Genomic DNA, 19,730 nt, shown 5'->3' with positions numbered 1-19,730 from the left:
AAACAGCCCCTGCAATATGCAACTTTTCAGGGAAGTCAGGAACCAATATACTCAGCCAGTTAGGAAAGCTAAGGCTAGCTTTTTCAAACAGAAATTTGCTTCATGTAGCACTAATTCCAAAAGGTTTTGAAACACTAAAGTCCATGGAGAATAAGAGCACCTCCTCCCAGCTGCCCACTGCACTGAGGATAGGAAACACTGTCACCACTGATAATTTTAATTATTATCTACGATAATCGATCATTTCAAAACGCATTTTTCCACGGCTAGCAATGCTTTCCACCTGGCTACCTCTACCCTGGCCAACATCTCAGCACCACCTGCAGCAACTTGCCCAATGGGCTTCTCCTTCACCGAAATCCGGACAGCTGTTGCGCTGAAAGTACTGAAAAATCTGGATCCCTACAAATCAGCTGGGATATACAACCCTGGACCCTCTCTTTCTAAAATGATCTACCGAAATTGTTGCAACCCCAATTACTAGCCTATTCAACCTTTCCTTCGTATCGTCTGAGATCCCCAAAGATTGGAAAGCTGCCGTGGTCATCCCCCTCTTCAAAGGGCGACACACTCTAGACCCAAACTGTTATAGACCTATATCCATCCTGCCCTGCTTTTCTAAAATCTTCAAAAGCCAAGTTAATAAAGAGACCACCGACCATTTCGAATCCCAGTCTCTATGGTCTCTATGGGGGTGCCACAGGGTTCATTTCTCGGGCTGACTCTTTTCTCTGTACATATGTATCAATGATGTCGCTCTTGCTGCTGGTGATTCGCTGATCCACCTCTCCACAGACAACACCATTCTGTATACTTCTGGCCCTTCTTTGAACACTGTGTTAACTAACCTCCAGACGAGCTGCAATGCCATGCAACTCTCCTTCCGTGGCCTCCGTCTGCTCTTAAATGCAAGTAAAACTAAATGCATGCTCTTCAACCGATCGCTGCCCACACCTGCCCGCCCGTCCAGCATCACTGCTCTGGACGGTTCTGACTTACAATATGTGGACAATTACAAATACCTAGGTGTCTGGTTAGACTGTAAACTCTCCTTCCAGATTCACATTAAGCATCTCCAATACAAAATTAAATCTAGAATCAGCTACCTATTTCGCAACAAAGCCTCCTTCACTCATGCTGCCAAACATACCCTCGTAAAACTGACCATCCTGCCGATCCTTGGCTTCTGTGATGTCATTTGCAAAATTGCCTCCAACACTATACTCTATACAAATTGGGTGCAGTCTATCACAGTGCCATCCGTTTTATCACCAAAGCCCCATATACCACCCACCACTGCGACCTGTATGCTCTCGTTGGCTGGCCCTTGCTTCATATTCGTTGCCAAACCCACTGGCTCCAGGTCATCTACAAGTCTCTGCTAGGTAAAGCCCCGCCTTATCTAAGCTCACTGGTCACCATAGCAGCACCTCACCCGTAGCACGCGCTATAGCAGATATATTTCACTGGTCACCCCCAAAGCCTACTCCTCCTTTGGATGCCTTTCCTTCCTGTTCTCTGCTGCCAATGACTGGAACAAATTGCAATAATCGCTGGAGACACACATCTCCTTCATTAACTTTAAACATCAGCTGTCAGAGCAGCTCACAGATCATTGCACCTGAACATAGCCCATCTGTAATTAGCCCATCCAACTACCTCATCATAATATTGTTATTTATTTTTTTGCTCCTTTGCACCCCAGTATCTCTACTTGCATACTCATCTTCTGCCAATATATCACTCCAATGTTTAATTGCTAAATTGTAATTACTTCGCCACTACGGCCTACTTGTTGCCTTACCTCCTTAAGCTTACCTCATTTGCACACACTGTATATAGACGTTTTCTATCTTGTTATTGACTGTACGTTTGTTTATGTGTAACTCTGTGCTGTTGTTTGTGTCGCACTGCTTTGCTTTATCTTGGCCAGGTCGCAGTTGTTCTCAACTGGGCTACCTGGTTAAATAAAGGTTAAATAAAAAATAAAAAATGTAAATAGCAAAGGGTGGCTACTTTGAAGAATATAAAATATAAAATACATTTTGATTTGTTTAACACTTTGTTGGTTACTACATGATTCCATATGTGTTATTTCATAGTTGTGATGTCTTCACTATTATTCTACAATGTAGAAATTATTAAAATTAAAGAAAAACCCTTGAATTAGTTGGTGTGTCCAAACTTTTGACTGGTACTATAAGTATTCAGACCCTTTGCTATGAGACTCGAAATTGAGCTCAGTTGAATCCTGTTTCCATTGATCATCATTGAAATGTTTCAAAATGTTGATTTGAGTCCACCTGTGGTTAATTCAATTGATTGGATATGATTTGGAAAGGCATGGTGAAGCATGGTGGTGGCAGCATCATGCTGAGGGGATGTTTTTCAGCGGCAGGGACTGGGAGACAAGTCAGGATAGAGGGAAAGGTGAACGGAGCAAAGTACAGAGAGATCCTTGATGAAAACCTGCTCCACAGCGCTCAGGACTTCAGACTGGGACGAAGCTTCACGAAGCTTAACGACCCTAAGCACATAGCCAAAACACTGCTGAAGTGGCTTCGGGACAAGTCTCTGAATGTCCTTGAGTGGCCCAGCCAGAGCCCGGACTTGAATCCGATCGAACATCTCTGGAGAGACCTGAAAATAGTTGTGCAGTGACGCTCCACATCCAATCTGACAGAACTTGAGAGGATTTGTAGAAAAGAATGGGAGAAACTCACCAAATACAGCTGTGCCAAGCTTGTAGTGTCATACCTAAGACTCAAGGCTGTAATCACTGCCAAAGGTAAATCAACAAAGTACTGATTAAAGGGTCTGAATACTTACGTAAATGTGATATTTCAGTTTATTTTATAAATGTTAAATATATTCTAAAACCTGTTTTTGCTTTGTCATTGTGGGTATTGTGTGTAGATTGATGAGGGAGGGAAAAAATAATTGAATCAATTTGAGAATAAGGCTGTAACAGTACAAAATGTAGAAAAGTGAAGGGGTCTGAGTACTTTCCAAATGCACATGGATCCATTATGTTCAAGAGGAAAATATGTTGCTTTTTTATGCTGCAACCCACCTCAATCAATCACTTGTATATTCCCAATAGAGCAGCTCCTAGCAGGCAACCGGAACCACAAAACTTAACAAAATCACACATTTTTCATTCTGTATACCCCTTTTTTATTACTAGCCGTATGTTACAACTCCATATTAGTTTGTCACCTGCCTGTCAGTAGGATAGAAAATTACAAACCCTGAGGTTATCCATGTCTGTCTATTGACTATCTTGTTATCAAGACTGATGCCGGAAAAACAACGCTGTGTTGTTGCCTCAGTTCAAAAGTCTCTCATTGCACCAACCATCTTATATCAGCATTATTTTTTAAACACACCTGGGTCCTCTGGGGAAAGACAAAGAGTTAGAAGATGGTACTCAGAAAAAGGGGGGTGTACACAGCAGGCGAGAATAAACGGGGAAATACAGTCAAGTATAACTCTCACTTGGCTGTGTTTACGTATCACTGGTGACTTACTGTGAGCCTCGATCCCATTATTGTCTCTGTTCCCATTTTCCTTTTATCTTGTCTCCGATAATATAATGGAAAATGCAGGCTGTGGGAGATTTACACAAGAACCAAAGGCTAAATTCTGATGCATAGCTGATTAGGACAACTTAAAGGTCATGTGTGGCCGTACAATGGGGTGGTACTTCAACGTTTTGTCTTTCCTAATAATTACACATCGTATTAATGTATATCCTCAACCTTAGAAGTGGGTTTGGGGTTGTATTGTATTGACAAACTCAACATTATTGAAACCCAGGCTAAGGTGTAGGTACACAGTATGAACATGCACATGTATGTGAACAGGTTTCTATGATCAAGAGTAGAATATACACCTGATATTGGGCTATTGGTTCATTCAGCAGGTGGACTCAGAGTACACTACCGCCATGTCTGACCTATAATAATTAGCATATCATAAACCTTGACATTTGATTACTTTTGAAGTATACGCTGGGGAGTGCTCTCAAAGAAATGAAGGCCTTATGAGGATTAAGATCATTACAACTCCCCACTATTAGTCTCCCCACAGGTTAGGACTGAATTAAAGAGCACCTTTAAGCTCACTAATCCACTCAACAGCACAGCACTTTTGAGAGTTTGGGGTAAATGTGACTGTGGCTTATACTGGAAAGACTCCTTGTCCCTTTTTATTGAGGCACATTTTTTCATTTGGGTGAACTAGACTTTCTTCAGTTACAGCATGTACAGTATGATTTGCCAAAGTCTGTCGGTACGTGGCCAGATGAAGTCTTACTATACAATTAGTAGTGGAAAAATAATTACAATATAGCAATTAAACACTGGAGTGATAGATGTGCAGAAGATGAGTGTGCAAGTAGAGATACTGGGGTGCAAAGGAGCAAAATAAATACAATAAATATCAGTATAAGGGATGAGGTAGTTGGATGGGATATTTACAGATGGGCTATGTACAGGTACAGTGATCTGTGAGCTGCTCTGACAGCTGGTGCTTCAAGTTAGTGAGGGAGAAATAAGTCTCCAGCTTCAGTGATTTTTGCAGTTCGTTCCAGTCATTGGCAGCAGAGAACTGGACGGAAAGGCAGCCAAAGGAGGAATTGGCTTTGGGGGTGACCAGTGAAATATACCTGCTGGAGCGCGTGCTACGGGTGGGTGCTGCTATGGTGACCAGTGAGCTGAGATAAGGCGGGGCTCCAACTGCATTTAAGAGTAGTTGGAGGCAACGGAAGGAGAGTTATATGGCATTGAATCGCATCTGGAGGTTAATTAACAGTGTCCAAAGAAGGGCCAGAAGTATACAAAATGGTGTCATCTGCGTAGAGGTGGATCAGAGAATCACCAGTAGCAAGAGCGACATCATTGATGTATACAGAGAAAAGAGTCGGCCCGAGCATTGAACCCTGTGGCACCCCCATAGAGACTGCCAGAGGTCCGGACAACAGTCCTTCCGATTTGACACACTGAACTCTATCTGAGAAGTAGTTGGTGAACCAGGCGAGGCAGTCATTTGAGAAACCAAGGCTTTTGAGTCTGCCAATAAGAATGTGGTGATTCACAGAGTCGAAAGCCTTGGCCAGGTTGATGAATACAGCTGCACAGTATTGTCTCTTATCGATGGCGGTTATGATATCATTTAGGACCTTGAGCGTGGATGAGTTGCACCCATGACCAGCTCGGAAACCAGATTGAATAGCGGAGAAGGTACGGTGGGATTTGAAATGGTCGGTGATCTGTTTGTTGACTTGGCTTTCGAGGATCTTAGAAAGGCAGGGTATGGTAGAAATAGGTATGTAGCAATTTGGGTCTAGAGTGTGTCCCCCTTTGAAGAGGGGGATGACCACGGCAGCTTTCCAATCTTTGGGGATCTCAGACGATACAAAAGAGAGGTTGAACAGGCTAGTAATAGGGGTTACAACCATTTCTGCAGATCATTTTAGAAAGAGAGGGTCCAGATTGTCTAGCCCGGTTGATTTGTAGGGGTCCAGATTTTGCAGCTCTTTCAGAACATCACCTATCGGATTTGGGTGAAAGAGAAATGGGGAGGCTTGGGAAAGTTGCTGTGGGGGGTGCAAGGCTGTTGACCGGGTTAGGGGTAGGGGTAGCCAGGTGGAACGCAAGGCCAGCTGTAGAAAAATGCTTATTGAAATGTTAAATTCTCATGGATTTATCGGTGGTGACAGTGTTTCCTAGCCTCAGTGCAGTGGGCAGCTGGGAGGAGGTACTCTTATTCTCCATGGACTTTACAGTGTCCCCAAACTTTTTGGAGTTTGTGCTACAGGATGCAAATTTCTGTTTGAAAAATATAGGCTTTGCTTTCCTAACTGCCTGCATATATTGGTTCCTAATTTCCCTGAAAAGTTGCATATTGGGGGGCTATTTGATGCTATTGCAGTATGCCACAGGATGTTTTTGTGTTGGTCAAGGGCAGTCAGGTCTGGAGTGAACCAAGGGCTATATCTGTTCCTGGTTGTAAAGTTTTTTGAATGGGGCATGCTTATGTAAGATAGTAAGGAAAGCACTTTTGGAGATTAACCAGGCATCCTCTACTGTCGGAATGAGGTCAATATCCTTCCAGTATACCCGGGCCAGGTCGGTTAGAAAGGCCTGCTCGCTGAAGTGTTTGAGGGAGCGTTTGACAGTGATGAGGGGTGGTCGTTTGAACGCAGACCCATTACGGACGCAGGCAATGAGGCAGTGATCACTAAGATCCTGGTTGAAGATAGCAGAGGTTTATTTGGAGGGCAAGTTGGTTAGGATGATATCTTTGAGGGTGCCCGTGTTTATGGATTTGGGGTTGTACCTGGTTGTTTCCTTGATAATTTGTGTGAGATTTAGGGAATCAAGCTTAGATTTTAGGATGGCCGGGATGTTAAGCATGTCCCAGTTTAGGTCACCTAACAGCACAAGCTCTGAAGATAGATGGGGGCAATCAATTCACATATGGTGTCCAGGGCACAACTGGGGGCAGAAGGTGGTCTATAACAAGCGGCAACAGTGAGAGACTTGTTTCTGGAAAGGTGGATTTTTAAAAGTAGAAGCTCGAATTGTTTGGGCACAGACCTGGATAGTATGACAGAACTCTGCAGGCTGTCTCTGCAGTAGATTGCAACTCCGCCCCTTTTGGCAGTTCTATCTTGTCGGAAAATGTTATAGTTAGGGATGGACATTTCAGGGGTTTTGGTTGTCTTCCTGAGCCAGGATTCAGACACGGCTAGGACATCCGGATTGGCAGAGTGTGCTAAAGCAGTGAATAAAACAAAGGGAGGAGGCTCCTCTTAGGGAGGAGGCTTCTAATGTTAACATGCATGAAACCAAGGCTTTCACAGTTACAGAAGTCGACAAATGAGAGTGCCTGGGAAATGGGAGTGGAGCTAGGCACTGCAGGGCCTGGGTTAACCTCTACATCACGAGGAACAAAGGAGGAGTAGGATAAGGGTACGGCTAAAGGCTAAAAGAACGGGTCGTCTAGTATGTTCGGAATAGAGAGTAAAAGGAGCAGGTTTCTAGGCATGGTAGAATAGATTCAAGGCATAATGTATAGACAAAGGTATGGTAGGATGTGAATACAGTGGAGGTAAACCTATGCAGTGTGAGTGACGATGAGAGATCTATTGTCTCTAGAAGCATCATTTAAACCAGGTGAGGTCACCGCATGTGTGGGAGGTGGAACTAAAGGGTTAACCTCTTGCGACGAGCAATCCCGGATCCGGGATCGTAATCATAGCCTCAAACGAATTAGCATAACGCAGCGGACAGAAATACCCCTAGTAACTTTTCCTATTCATGAAAATCGCAAATGAAATGAAATAAATATATTCAAACACAAGCTTAGCCTTTTGTTAACAACACTGTCATCTCAGATTTTCTAAATATGCATTATAGCTTCGGATGTTTTCACTCAGGAGACTCCCAGTTAGATAGCAAATGTTCCTTTTTTCCAAAAAGATTATTTTTGTAGGCGAAATAGCTCCCGTTTGTTCATCATGCTTGGCTGAGAAATCGACCGGAAAATGCTACCACTACAACGCCAAACTTTTTTCAAAATTAACTCCATAATATCGACAGAAACACGGCAAACGTTGTTTAGGATCCATCCTCAAGGTGTTTTTAACATATATATTCAATAATATATCCGTCGAGGCAATTGGTTTCTCATAAGAAGCGATTGGAAAAATGTCTACCTCAGTATTTTACGCAAGATTTTCTGCGGGAGACACCATGTGACCACTTGCTATATATGGTCCCTTACGGCTATTCTTCAATGGAAATGCGTAAAAAGACGTCACAATGCTGTAGACACCTTGGGGAATACGTGGAAAACGTAAGCTCATTCGTAGCTCATTCACAGCAATATAAGGAGTCATTGGCATGAGGCGGTTTCAAAAAATGCGGCACTTCCTGGTTGGATTTTTATCTGGGTTTCGCCTGTAACATCAGTTCTGTGGCACTCATAGACAATATCTTTGCAGTTTTGGAAAGGCCAGAGTGTTTTCTTTCCAAAGCTGTCAATTATATGCATAGTCGAGCATCTTTTCGTGACAAAATATCTTGTTTAAAACGGGAACGTTTTTCATCAAAAAAATGTAATAGCGCCCCCTAATGCATAACTGGTTTTAAGGAGAGGCATGCGTAGCCGAGTGATCATTGGGGCCAGTGAGTAGCTGGGCGAGCTGGATGAGCGATTCAGACAGCTAGTGGGCCGGGGATGACAGGCTAGCAGAAGGGCCTTAGAGGGACGTCGCAACGAAATAAGTAAGTTGTAGCCCCTTCGTGCAGTTATGTGGGCAGATCAGTCGTGATGGATCAGCAGGGCTCCGTGTAGTAATAGGGTCCAGGCCAATTGGCAAAATAGGTATAGTACCCCCAAAAAATTGGCTGATGGACTTCTTCAGCTAACAGTCCGGTGTGCTCTAGACAGCTAGCGGGCTGTGGCCAGCAGGCGGGCATTCAGGGGACGTCGCGACGGGTCAGCCAGTTGAAAATCTCCCTTGTGCGGATTACGTTGGTAGTCCAGTCGTGAAGGATCGGCGGGGCTCCATATCGGCAATAAAAGGGGTCCAGGCCAATTGGCAAAATAGGTGTTGTAGCCCAAGGAGTGGCTGATGGACCTCTTCAGCTAGCCGGGAGATGGGCCTAGCATAGGCTAGCTCCAGGCTAATTGGTGCTTGCTTCAGGACAGAGACGTTAGCCAGAAAAGGCCAATCGGAGAAGCAGCTAGCTAGCTGCGATGATCCAGGTGAAGAGGTTTATAACTTGTGGTAGGAATCTGGGGATATGGAGAATAAGAAGTAGTACTTTACAGGGTGACTTCTGCTTTTACTTGAGTCATTTAGTCTATTATGGTATCTTTACTTTAACTCAAATATGACAATTGGGTACTTTTTCCACCACTGCCCCCATCCCTAGGTGGCGGCAGCAAACGGACCAGGTGCTGTGCCAGGATTGATAAGTGTTGATTACACAGGTGTTTGTAATCGGCAATCAGTGAGAGAGAGGTGGACAGAAGCAACTCGGCATGGCAGGGCCTTCCCTGAGTTTGTTTAGTTAAACATTTAGCTTTGGCATGCCTTCTTTTGTTTCCTTTTTTATTTATTTTTGTCACCAATACAATGCTTAAACATTGTAAACTGCTTGGCCTGGTTGACCAAGGAGTCTCGCCAGAGCTAGCCGTGGACTTGGTAAGTCTGTCATTATGACAGATCCAGAGACTTAAGGCTGGGTGTCAATTTTTTTACTTTTATTTTACGAGGCAAGTCAGTTAAGAACAAATTCTTATTTTCAATGACAGCCTAGGAACAGTGGGTTAACTGCCTTGTTTAGGGGCAGAACTACAGATTTTTACCTTGTCAGCTCGGGGATTCAATCTTGCAAACTTTCGGTTACTAGTCCAACGCTCTAACCACTAGGCTACCTGCCGCCCCAATGCAAGCCGGGTTATAGCTTGGCGCACTATAACAACCTTTTAAAGGTAATTTATGATTTAGCCGACATGCATAGCATTTACCATGAATGCAATCTACGTGAGCGTCAGGGAAAATGCCTTTAAAAGCTGCATTGTCGGCTGTATAGTGAGTGACCTGCACTATGCGCCACAAATTGAATCCCAGCCTTGAGTATTAGGTAATGCTTCTAACTTCTACACTGTATTTCTATCACATTATTTAACCACTATCTCTGTCTCAGATCAGGCCTCCAGGAATGTTGCCACTCGATTACTCAATACTCAACGAGGTAAAAACTCAGCTAGGTTGGGCCTACAGGAAGGCTTAATTAGAAATCAAACAGCCTAAACACAAACTCAAAGAGAGCAGAGATTAATTGTGAGTTGCAGAAGGGGACAAGTCTCAGGGAAAAGCCTGGGTGCAATAGTGAACTCTCAAAGCCAATATTGATTTACATTCAGGGGCAAAATGAGAAAGAGAGCAGGAGAAAAGCAGCTAATACTAAACAAAATATGCAATACCTTGTCATTTGGTTGGGCAGAAATCCATGCGTATGATAATGTTATAATTCACATTTTCATCAAAGAGGAGAAAAAAACTGTTTCCATTGCATATAGGTCTTGTCAAAGCTAATAGATTTATGTATTGGTGTGTACCCTTTAAATGTTAAATGTTACAGGCTAGGTATAGCACAATATCTCAAATGAAAATAGTAATCGGCTTTTATAAAGTAATGGGGAATCTGTTGAAATTGCAAAACTATGTGAGAAATTGTGAGCAGTACCTTCAACCAATGTACTGGAACTGATTATTGATTTACTGGAACTAAATGGGACTACTGTAATTTAAATGTCATGTAACTGCTAAATGTCATGTCACTGATAATCAAAACATATGTCACAGTAGGTGTGAGTGTGTTCAGTCAGCAGACCTCTATCTAGCTTTTTTTCCTCTCTGGATGTAATATGAGCTTGGCTATTCCCCCTCGAGAGTCTGGTTGCAGTGTCATTGTCAACGTCCCATATGGCCCCCTATTCCCAATGAAGTGCACCCCTTTTGACCAGGGCCCATAAGGGGCCCTGGTCATGTACATATTACCTACATGTACATATTACCTCAACACCGGTGCCCCTGCACATTGACTCTGTACCCCCTGTATAAAGCCCCACTGTTGTTATTTACTGCTGCTTTTTAATCCTTTGTTATTCTAATCTCTTGCTTTTGGGGGGGGTATTTTCTTAACTGCATTGTTGGTTGATCGTGGACTTCAGGAAACAGCAGAGGGAGCAGCCGCCTATCTACATTGACAGGACAGTAGTGGAGAGGGTGGAGAGTTTTAAGTTCCTCGGAGTACACATCATGGACAAACTGAAATGGTCCACCCACACAGACAGCGTGGGGAAGAAGGCCCATAGGTTATATTACTTGTTAGATATTACTGCATGGTCGGAACTAGAAGCACAAGCATTTCGCTACACTTGCATTAACACCTGCTAACCATGTGTATGTGACAAATACATTTGATTTGATCTTTGGTAAGGTCTTGTAAGTTAGCATTTCACTGTAAGATCTACACCTGTTGTATTCGGCGCGTGACAAATACAGTTTTATTTGATTGTTATGATTTGACTTTCTGATTTCAATTTGATTGGATATATGTTGTTCTGTTTCCTTTGTTATGCAGCACAGACAAACTACCCAGTAAAAATACAATTTTGTGGTTAATGGAATTCTTGCCTCAGTCTCATCCATCCCTCTGTCACCTGACCCGTGACCACCTGTTCACCTTCACTATTGTCAGTCATCCTACCTGTCCAGCTACCCACACAGATTTCAACAATCTTTCATATGGAGTAAAAAGTAAGTTTTTCTTTAGGAATGTAGTGAAGTAAAAGTTGTCACAAAGATGAATAGTAAAGTGAATGTACAGATACCCCAAAAAATGACTTAAGTAATCATTTAAATTATTTTACTTAAGTACTTTGCACCACTGCTAACCAGAACCCATAAAGTTTCCCTTTCATACACTTTCCCCATCCCTCTCAGAAGTTGTTTTTTAATTCTCTCCACAGAACAGCACAGGACAATTTGCTCATGAAGATATGCAGTGTGGGGGTGTCCTTAATTCATATTTTAATTTGATTGTGAAGTCATCCTCAACCTGATGAGCTCTGTATTTATTAACATGCAGTTTTGTGAAATGCAAATCAACTGGGTGGGATGTTTCTGTCGGCCTTGGGTCCCTGAGGTCCTCTGCAACCATCCTCTGAAAACACACTTCACTACCAGAATTCAACTGGCTTCATATGCATGCATATGCTTAATCAGAGTGGCTTTCTTTACTCTGTAGAGAAGTTTAATTACATTGTGTTTCATTAGGATGCTGCACAGAATAGCAATGACTTTCATATTGTTTATTTCAGATTCCCTTCAAAAGTTAAACTACACTGAACAAAACTATAAACACAACATGCAGCAATTTCAAAGATTTTACTGAGTTAGAGTTCATATAAGGAAATCATTCAATTTAAATAAATTCATTAGGCCCGTATCCATGGATTTCACGTGACTGAGAATACAGATATTCATCTGTTGGTCACAGATACCTTAAAAAAAGGTAGGGGCGTGGATCAGGAAACCAGTCAGTATCTGGTGTGACCACCATTTGCCTCATGCAGTGTGACACATCTCCTTCCTTCGAGTTGATCAGGCTGTTGATTGTGGCCTGTGGAATGTTGTCCCACTCCTCTTCAATTGCTGTGCAAAGAGCTGGATATTGGCAGGAACTGGAACATGCTATCTTGCTCGTCCATCTAGAGCATCTCAAACATGCTCAATGTGTGACATGTCTGGTGAATATGCAGGCCATGGAAGAATTAGGACATTTTCAGCTTCCAGGAATTGCGTACAGATCCTTGCAACATGGGGCTGTGCATTATCATGCTTGAATACGAGGTGATGGTGGTGGATGAACGGCACGACAATGGGCCTCAACATCTCATCATGGTATTTCTGTGCATTCAAATTGCCATCGATAAAATGCAATTGTGTTCATTGTCCGTAGCTTATGCCTGTCCATACCATAACCCCACTGCCACAATGGGGCACTCTGATCACAAAATTGACATTAGCAAACCGCTCAGTACAGTTGAAACCAGGATTCATGAAGAGCACACTTCTCCAGCATGCCCATCGAAGGTGAACATTTGCAAACTGAAGTCGGTTACAATGCCAAACTGCAATCAGGTCAAGACCCTGGTGAGGATGACGAGCATGCGGTGAGCTTCCCTGAAACAGTTTCTGACAGTGCAGAAATTCTTCGTTTGTGCATACCCACAGTTTAATCAGTTTTCCAGGTGGCTGGTCTCAGACGATCCCACAGGTGAAGAAGCCAGATGTGGAGGTCCTGGGTTGGACGTACTGCCAAATTCTTGAAAACTACGCTGGAGGTGGCTTAAGGTAGAGAAATTAACATTAAATTCCATTAAATTCTCTGGCAATAGCTCTGGTGGACATTCCTTCAGTCGGCATGCCAAATTACATGCTCCCTCAACTTGAGACATCTGTGGCATTGTGTTATGTGACAAAACTGCACATTTTAAAGCGGCCTTTTATTCCCAGCACAAGGTTCACCTGTGCAATGATCATGCTGTTTAATCAGCTTCTTGATATGTTACACCAGTCAGGTAGATAGATTATCTTGGCAAAGGCGCAATAGCGCAATACTCATGGCGCAATACTCATTGCGCAAAGGCGCAATACTCATGTAAACGTATAGAATATTTTCTGGGATCTTTTATTTCAGCTCATGAATCATGGGACCAACACTTTACATGTTGTGTTTATATTTTTGCTCAGTATATATTCAAATACAGAAATCTTAACATTTGGAATAATATAGCCTAATAGTACCAACCTTTAGCTTGATGCTATACCCTTTAAAAGCCCAATGCTTTTTTTTTTACACCAATATCAAATAATTTCAGTTATGTACCATACTGTAACAGATTTCCATCAAAAATGGCAAAAGTATATTTTTTGCTAACATTTTCTCGAGCAATAACTTTGCTAGGACTGTCTGGTAGTGGTCTGAGTGGGGAGGGGAAAACTGAAAACTAGCTGTTTTTGGCAGAGAGGATTGGACCTCCATTTGTCAATGGTCTATTAACCAATTTACCGCATGGTGATATCAGCATGGAAAGCCAAAACTCATGCACATGTAATTCTGCTGATTAGAAGGTGTTTATTTTCACACTTTTATAGTATTAGTTTCAACTGTTGCGCAAAATTAACACAGGAAAAATTGATTTTGACTGCACTGGCCCTTTAAGAATTAAAGAGAGTGATACAAGGCCCAGTCAGGGGCTACTTGAGAAATCTCAGCCTCCAGCATCCTGTCACGACTGTTGAAGTAAGTGGGCCAAGGTGCAGCGTGGTCAGCGTACATTTTCTCTTTATTTGGAAAAAAAGACCCCGAACAAAACAACAAACACTACAAAAACAAACCATGATGCTAAAGACTATGTGCCCTAAACAAAAGTCAACTTCTCACAAAGACTGGTGGGAAAAGGGCTACCTAAGTATGGTTCTCAATCAGAGACAACGATAGACAGCTGTCCCTGATTGAGAACCCTACCTGGCCAAAACATAGAAATACAAATAATATAACATAGAATACCCACCCCAAATCACACCCTGACCAAACCAAATAGAGACATAAAAGGATCTCTAAGGTCAGGGCGTGACACATCCTCTATGAATCAAATCAAATCAAATTTATTTATATAGCCCTTCGTACATCAGCTGATATCTCAAAGTGCTGTACAGAAACCCAGCCTAAAACCCCAAACAGCAAGCAATGCAGGTATAGAAGCACTTGAGAATCCTCTGACTATTGATGAAGTGGATGGACAACAAATGGATAGCAATGAAATTCTTTTCCCACTGGTAGGTGATGCTCTCTGTCTTCCCTTAAGCTTGTTTAAATGTTTACCCGTTTGACTGCGTAAGACATTAGCTCCCTGATGCCTGGCATTAAATTACTACCACAGTCGAGTCTCAGTAGGGGGGAACATTTGGTCTTGGAGTCATAAACTGCACTGAGACTGGCTTTTGCGGATTTAAAATGAATTACTTCAGTGGTTTCTGGTTTGAATTGAGATCCTATGTTATATTTGTGCTCCCTTGCTCAAATAAGTTGGTATCCTCGCTATATTGATTATATTTCACCATCTTAGTGAGGTTTTTCTTCATTTTCAGTATTACATAATAGATCTGAGAATGTGATGTAAAGTAGTTTTTTTATAGGCTTTAGGGATGTAATGATTGTAACGATGATGGAATGATTGTCCTTTACTTGTTAGGCTCTCAGGTTTTTCATTGTGTGCTCTCAATAGCAACATTTAGTTTTAAGTTTTGGTGATGCAATGATTTATGACCTCTGACAGCAAAGCTTAATAGGACCATTTGTCTGTGCCCCATGTCAGCTATGTGAGAGGGGGGAATGAGAATTTCCGGGGGCAACCTTTGCACCAGATACTTAAAGAATGAATAGGAGAACTGATCCATTGTCAACGAAAGGTTGCGTGTAATAGATAATGTCAGAAAGATCACATGGAAATGAAATATTCCAGGAAAAATGAATTTGAAATGCATCATATACAGTGGGGAGAACAAGTATTTGATACACTGCCAATTTTGCAGGTTTTCCTACTTACAGAGCATGTAGAGGTCTGTAATTTTTATCATAGGTACACTTCAACTGTGAGAGTCGGAATCTAAAACAAAAATCCAGAAAATCACATTGTATGATTTTTAAGTAATTAATTTGCATTTTATTGCATGACATAAGTATTTGATCACCTACCAACCAGTAAGAATTACGGCTCTCACAGACCTGTTAGTTTTTCTTTAAGAAGCTCTCCTGTTCTCCACTCATTACCGGTATTAACTGCACCTGTTTGAACTCGTTACCTGTATAAAAGACACCTGTCCACACACTCAATCAAACAGACTCCAACCTCTCCACAATGGCCAAGACCAGAGAGCTGTGTAAGGACATCAGGGATAACATTGTAGACCTGCACAAGGCTGGGATGGGCTACAGGACAATAGGCAAGCAGCTTGGTGAGAAGGCAACAACTGTTGGCACAATTATTAGAAAATGGAAGAAGTTCAAGATGACGGTCAATCACCCTCGGCCTGGGACTCCATGCAAGATCTCACCTCGTGGGGCATCAATGATCATGAGGAAGGTGAGGGATCAGCCCAGAACTACACGGCAGGACCTGGTCAATGACCTGAAGAGAGCTGGGACCACAGTCTCAAAGAAAACCATTAGTAACACACTACGTTGTCATGGATTATAATCCTGCAGCGCATGCAAGGTCCCCCTGCTCAAGCCAGCACATGTCCAGGCCCGTCTGAAGTTTGCCAATGACCATCTGGATGATCCAGAGGAGGAATGGGAGAAGGTCATGTGGTCTGCTGAGACAAGAATAGAGCTTTTTGTTCTAAACTCCACTCGCCGTGTTTGGAGGAAGAAGAAGGATGAGTAGAACCCCAAGAACACCATCCCAACCGTGAAGCATGGAGGTGGAAACATCATTCTTCAGGGATGCTTTTCTGCAAAGGGGACAGGATGACTGCATCGTATTGAGGGGAGGATGGATGGGGCCATGTATCGCGAGATCTTTGCCAACAACCTCCTTCACTCAGTAAGAGCATTGAAGATGGGTCGTGGCTGGGTCTTCCAGCATGACAACGACCCAAAACACATAGCCAGGGCAACTAAGGAGTGGCTCCGTAAGAAGCATCTCAAGGTCCTGGAGTGGCCAAGCCAGTCTCCAGACCTGAACCCAATAGAAAATCTTTGGAGGGAGCTGAAAGTCCGTATTACCCAGAAACAGCCCCGAAACCTCAAGGATCTGGAGAAGGTCTGTATGGAGGAGTGGGCAAAAATCCTTGCTGCAGTGTGTGCAAACCTGGTCAAGTTCCTATTTTCTGATGTATGAAATACTTATGTCATGCAATAAAATGCAAATTAATTACTTAATCATACAATGTGATTTTCTGGATTTTTTTAGATTCCGTCTCTCACAGTTCAAGTGTACCTATGATAAAAATGACGGACCTCTACATGCTTTGTAAGTAGGAAACTCTGACAATTTTGCAGGTTATCAAATACTTGTTCTCCCCACTGTAGATCCAAGGTGCATGCCAGAATTCTCAGAATTCTTTACATTAAATTATAATGATTTACATTAAATGTATTTATACATTTATTTAATCATTTATTTAATTTATATATATTTATACATTAAAAACATACATATATTGATTTACTTGGCAGTGCACTTACTTTCTATAACATTGGAGCCTTGTTCTTTACTTTGATCAAGGCTGTATAAAACAACTGCTTGCTGTGGGAAATGGCAGGAATGAATGCTTTGCCATATCATTGAGCCTGGGATGTAATGTATTATATTCAGTGAGCAGAGTTTGTGGTCTTGCTTTTAATCATGTTTCCATTCAGGGCCCATGCCCATTCAGCACTGTCTGAGAAGGAGACATTTTCTGGCGAGGAAATTGGTTAAATTCCCTCTTTCCCTCTCACAAGTGCTCCATCTCTCAGAATGAAATACTTCTGTCTGTAAACGTGGGAATGTGTGATAGGCCCAGAGTATGTGTGTTGGTTTTGAACCATGGCATTAATATTTTAGAGCAAGAACTCCCAAGTAATGTCATCACTGCCATCTTTTGAACAGATGTAGTAATGCATGCCGTCATGGATAATTTTTTTTATTTTTTTTATTTTTTTATTTCACCTTTATTTAACCAGGTAGGCTAGTTGAGAACAAGTTCTCATTTGCAACTGCGACCTGGCCAAGATAAAGCATAGCAGTGTGAGCATACAACAAAGAGTTACACATGGAGTAAACAATTAACAAGTCAATAACACAGTAGAAAACAAAGGGGGGGTCTATATACAATGTGTGCAAAAGGCATGAGGAGGTAGGCAAATAATTACAATTTTGCAGATTAACACTGGAGTGATAAAAGATCAGATGGTCATGTACAGGTAGAGATATTGGTGTGCAGAAGAGCAGAAAAGTAAATAAATATCAATACTGTTGATGAATCACTGCATTGAACGAGGATATATTGGCATTAATATATGTATTATTACATGTTAATACTAACAGTTCCAGACATGAATATATGGGAATATTTATTCAAACAAGAAAACAAAACAAATATCAACACACACACACACACACACACATAATTTACTTACCCATCTGATGATGGTCTCTGCTGAAGATCAGTGTCCTTCTCCTCCTCCTCTTCCCACTATCTGCTCCATCTGCTCTTCATTGCTATAATTGCCATACAGCAGCTCTGCATCCAGAAGGTCCTCCTTCTCCTCAAAGTCCATGCCTTCATAGTTATCTTCCTCCATGTCCTGATCTGCTATGAGCCTGAGCTCATCAGCCATCACCAGTCTCCTCCTCTTTAGGGATTGCAGTACACTGTAAAAAATCGAGTTGTTTCAACATATCAACATAGGTTTTTTTGTTTTATTCATCTTTTCGGTCCAAGTGTTACCTAAACTTAAGCTCCAACTTAAAATGTGTTTCCTCAAATTGTCTCATATGTTTATTCAACTAGAAATGATTACCTATAAAAAAAGGCTGTGGAACAAACACACAGTGTGTTTAACATACAGGTCAAATGTATTAAATTTACATATTTGACACACATTGACATTGTGCATGTTCATTTATACAGTAATTATGGTCTATTCAATCTGCGTTGCAGATTTCGTGATAGAAATGTAAAGGTAATTTCCGATTGAGCCGACATATGCCGTGTTTAACGTGCAGTCTCCGCTAAAGCGGGAACATTGCCTTTAAATCTCAATCACGCTGTGAAGCTGAACTTCCGCAATGCGGATTGAATAGAACCTTAATATTCAACATGTCCTCACCTGGAATTTGAACACAACCTCTTGGTTCAATGCATTACAATCTTCCTGCTATGCCACCATGTCTGTCAATGATTGATTTTGCTACACTTTGCACTTCAACTTAAATCTCAGCCATGATAAACCTATTTTATTTCTCATAGTGATTCAAGAGTAACATTAAAGAAATCTGTCCCACCAAAATTAGACAACTATACAGAAAAATGACATAAATCCAGGAGGTTGTGAGGACATGTTGAACAACAATTACTGTATAATAAATGAACATGGACAATGTAATCATGTGTGTCAAATACAGTGCATTCGGAAAGTATTCAGACCCCTTGACTTTTTCCACATTTTGTAACGTTAGTCTTATTCTAAAATGTATTAAATACAAAATGGTCCTCATCAATCTACACACAATATCCCATAAGTGAAAGACATAGTGAAAACAGGTTTTTAGAAAATGTACATAAGTATTAGGACCCTTTGCTATGAGACTCGAAATTAAGATCTGGTGCATCCTGTTCCCATTGATCATCCTTGAGATGTTTCTAGAATTTGACTGGAGTCCACTTGTGGTAAATTCAATTTATTGGACATGATTTGGAAAGACACACCACTATCTATATAAGGTCCCACAGTTGACAGTCCATGTCACAGTAAAAACCTAGCCATGAGGTCAAAGGAACTGTCCATAGAGCTCCGAGACATGATTGTGTAGAGGCACACATCTGGAGAAGGGTACCAAAAAATGTCTGCAGCATTGAAGGTCCCCAAGAGCACAGTGGCCTCCATCATTTTGGAACCACCAAGACTCTTCCTAGATCAGACTGCCCAGCCAAACTGAGCAATCGGTGGAGAAGGGCCTTGGTCAGAGAGGTGACCAAGAACCTGATGGTCACTCTGACAGAGCTCCAGAGTTCCTCTGTGGAGATGGGAGAACCTTCCAGAAGGACAAACATCTCTGTAGCATTCCACCAATCAGAAGTTTATGGTAGACTGGCCAGACGGAAGCCACTCCTCAGTAAAATGCACATGACAGCCCACTTGAAGTTTGCCAAAAGGCACTTAGACTCTCAGACCATGAAAAACAAGATTCTCTGTCTGGAGGAAACCTGACCCCATCCCTATGGTGAAGCATGGTGGTGACAGCATCATGCTGTGGGAATTTTCTTTTCAGTGGCAGTTACTGGGAGAGTAGTCAGAATCGATGAAAAGATGAATGGAGCAAAGTACAGAGAGATCCTTGATGAAAACCTGCTCCAGAGTTCTCAG

Source organism: Oncorhynchus kisutch, linkage group LG28 (genome assembly GCF_002021735.2).
Source record: "Oncorhynchus kisutch isolate 150728-3 linkage group LG28, Okis_V2, whole genome shotgun sequence".
In the NCBI taxonomy this organism is placed as follows: domain Eukaryota; kingdom Metazoa; phylum Chordata; class Actinopteri; order Salmoniformes; family Salmonidae; genus Oncorhynchus; species Oncorhynchus kisutch.
The sequence above is the reverse complement of the archived record's forward strand: the minus strand, read 5'-3'. Positions refer to the sequence as shown.